The 3850-nt window shown below is 40.8% G+C and overlaps 1 long non-coding RNA gene across 1 annotated transcript; it reads left to right on the top strand.

The window, feature by feature from the left end:
• The first annotated feature begins 2214 nt into the window (after positions 1–2214).
• Positions 2215–2705, top strand: LOC121684437. The gene is made up of 3 exons (XR_006023130.1): positions 2215–2272; positions 2413–2537; positions 2652–2705. It is a non-coding gene; the product is annotated as an uncharacterized LOC121684437 (long non-coding RNA).
• The last annotated feature ends 1145 nt before the right edge of the window (positions 2706–3850 follow it).

Raw genomic sequence — 3850 nt, 5'->3', positions numbered from 1 at the left:
CTGACTTTGGCTGGTAGCTGGCTTGTCTTGACAGAGGAGATGGGCCACACTTTGGGTAGATATGATGGTAGCCACTCTCTCTGTGTGTATAGCACTCTGGCAGTGATTCAACAGAGCATGCACTCCCTTGTTAGCATAATTAATCTCTTTCATGCATAAAGTACATTTGGCATGTCCCTTTTTTTCTCTTTTTTTTTGAAAAAGTCATTTTGAATTTGTGTTTGGCTGTCTTGACCTCAATCTCTGTTTCAACCTGTAACCAAGACCAGATCCACTTTCTTAACTGTTAGTGCCTCACTCTCATCAAATTCTCTCATTCTGCAAATGAAAAGTTGCATATATTAGCCATAGTGTTACCCTAGACCTGACAGTATCATAACATATCACTAAAATAATTCAGTGGAAATGCATGGATTCCAGTTGCTGCTACTGGAAGAAACTGGAATCCATGCATTTCCACGGAATTATTTTTGGAATCTGATCCCTTATCATACCTGTTCATTCTTACTCGTCGCTCGACTTATCGTGACTAAATTCAAGATGGCTGCAAACGCTAAACTTTGTGAAGGTATTGTCTGTATAAATCGTCTTGTAAGTAAACTACCATTGCTTTTTCAAAGTTCTCAATGTCTCGTTTTAAATGTCAGGGCTCTCGGAAGTCTACCAATGAAGTGTGGAGATACATTGAGCCTCGTAAATGGTGTTAAACAATGATTTATTTGCATGGCTAGCCCGATGCCGAAGCACCACCATTGAAAAAGCTGTTGGTAGCATCGGCTAACTAGCGCCAGATTTTGGAGTGCAGGGGACAAGCCAAGGTGGGCTATGAGACATGCGTTCACAATCGGTATCATGTTTCAACACACTTTAGGTCAATATCACACCGGAATTCTCCTTTAATGCGCCCCAAAATAACGTTCTTCTGCACGAAAATGTACAGTTAAAATGTATCAACAGTAAGTAGTGCGGTCTGTCTGTTAGGATAAGCCCACACATCAGTTTCTCGCCCTTATGTGGTAGGTGTCATTGAAAATAAGTCAGTTCGTCACTTGTCACTTCGGGTTGCATTTGCGAAAAAGCCTAGACCAGCGGCTCATTAGGCTACAAGACGTCAACAAGCTGCTACCCACACAGCAGTAGACTCCTAGGCGGATCCGCCTTCAAGACGCCAAACCCGCGTGACTGTCGCATTCGTTTTGGTGCCGCACAGAGGATCAGCTCCGCCTCCAGGCGGCCCCGTAAATTCTACTGTCAAACAGCGGATCCTGAGTGGACCCATGTCGGATCCGCGGGCGCGGACGCGCATTTACTGTAACGGTTGAACATGACTGTACACCAAGAGCCAAGAAGAGTCATACTAGTGGATATTTTCTTTGCTGGGACACGGTTGCGCTGAATCCTCTCGAGTAAGTGATATTTATTAATATATTGCGACATTCACAATAGCTAAACATTGGCCTTTGTGGTTTTATAATCATCATGTTTATTAATTGTAATGACGTTGTTTGATATTAGGACTAACGTTAACGTTAGTGCAACCAGAGACGTTTGTCATTTTGTGCAACAGTTTGTGCAAAGTTAACGTTATTGTTAGCTGTGATGCTCATATGAGTCTGTAGCCTATCTGGTTTAAAATGGGATAGCAATTTCGGCAGAATATGTTATGGTAGTGTGATTTAAAAAACACACATAGTTATTTAACATTAGTCTGGTCTTGTCTGTTTTAATGTGTCGCTGTTGTCCATATAGTGCTACTATGCTAGCGGCATAAAGCTGCTAGCTAGCATGCTGCTAGGCGCAATTGCATAAGTTATTGCTAATGTCTATTAGTGCTATACATATATTGAAATCACGTTTGCGATGCAAACCTTGATTAAGGTGATATTGGCACTGGTATTTCAGTCAATGAAGTCAGTGAAGCACTCTGCTATGATAGCTACCTACAACTTTAGCATGTTGACTCACTGATAATGGTTTAGCCCTAGCCTCTAGCTAGCTGTGCATTAACGTTTGCATTTTGCCAAGTTTGGTCTCATACGTAACTTTAGTGTCTATCTGCCATCTTTGTAATGAAAGCCTCGGCATTTTAATCACTGTTGAAGTCGGTTCAGACAACTATTGGCATCGGTTTGTGATTTATTATGCTAACGTAACTTAACTGTATGGAACTTGGTCCCCATCTTCTATTTTGTTTGTTCTGCAGCGTCAACTTTTATCGGCTGGATTCTAGCATCTAACGTTACGATTGCCTCTGTTGGGTTTGCTTGATCAAGTAAGATACTTTCTGGGTTGTTAAAATGTAATGTGAACACATTCCCGTAGCATTCCAAAATAGACCAGAGATGCTTGTACTATATGTATATTTGGAAATTTTGGGATTGCAATAACCATAATGATATCGTTATGTAACAGCCATCGTTTCGGGGACTCTGATGACAGTGAAGAGCCAGAAAATGGTGGCTGCATCTCTGAAGTACCTTCCAACTCGCCTGGTATATCAGTTGAAGCCTCAAGCCCAAGCCAATTGCACTGGCAAAGTAAGTAATAATCTCTTAACATTGAAATAACTAAATCATAATATTAATATTAGAGATATGGTTAACATTCTTAGTGCTAAAGACATTCCCCTCTCTTTGTATCTATTCCTCCAGCTCCACCATCTCGCCAAGTGCCAGGCAGCCGAGTCACTACCCCTCAACCTGGAGAAAACTGTTAAGGTAAAGACTGATCTCTGAAATAATATTGAATACAGTGGCCCCATCTATATTAATACAGCAGTAGTCACTCCATTACTTTCAAAATCTCAGCCAAATATTTTGTCAGTTAAAACATCTGCATTCATGCAATATTGCCTGAAAAGTTAATTCATTATTATCAGATTGTATTGAAACACATTGATTTCAATGTCAATCCATTCATGGAGTTGATATAGATAGTGCATACCAAAATATTGAAACATACAAATTCATGTCCAGCATGACCAGAGATTTGTTTTTGTTTGCCATTGTTTGGCCCTGTAGCTCTCAGCCTACCATGGTTAACAGATCACAACCATTTCTCTCCCTTAGCACCTCACCATGGGGCAGGACCGCAACACTCTTCACCACCTCAACTCCCTGCACCTGCATTTAACATACGGAGAGTTACTCAAGGTAGGGACTGATCTCTGAAATATTAGTGAATAGAAAGGCCCCATGTGTATTATCAGTCATGGTTAACAGATTTAATACAATTTTTTACAATTTTACAATTTAATACTACCATTTAATAAAAAAATGTTCCCCCTCTCGCACACCGCCCACCTCACTATGGGCCAGGAACGGCAGTCCCTCCTCAACTCCCTCCACCCCCACACCAGCCCTCAACGTGCAGCGAACAGAGGAGCTTTGTAAGTCATGTTTCTTTTTAAATTTAATCTCCTTAATACCTATCTCATATATTGTATTGTGTAAGCATACTTGGCTTTGGATGCTACATACCATAAACATAAACATATCTGTCTGTTTGATTACAGGTGCTGTGAGGAAAAACATGGTGACACGGTCTGCCACGGACACTGAGGTCACCAAACACGCAATCAGGTGTTTCAACCGGCGGTGGATCGGGCAACGAGGAGATGTGTTCCGCCTCCATCCACACAAATGGAGTAATAGGAGAAATAAGCATTAAACAATCTTTTTATTGAACTTCTTGTCATTCACCAGTTATTCATTTTCTGATATTTTAGCTGTGCATAGCGCAGTATTTCATTGAAGTTGTAGCCTATTAGATAAAATATTTCATGTCTGCACTGACCTAGGCCTATAAAGCACTAAATTAGGTTTTGACCACAAAATGAATGTAAAGTAGC

The sequence above is a fragment of the Alosa sapidissima genome, chromosome 15 (genome assembly GCF_018492685.1).
Source record: "Alosa sapidissima isolate fAloSap1 chromosome 15, fAloSap1.pri, whole genome shotgun sequence".
In the NCBI taxonomy this organism is placed as follows: Eukaryota; Metazoa; Chordata; class Actinopteri; order Clupeiformes; family Clupeidae; genus Alosa; species Alosa sapidissima.
The sequence above is the reverse complement of the archived record's forward strand: the minus strand, read 5'-3'. Positions and strand labels throughout refer to the sequence as shown.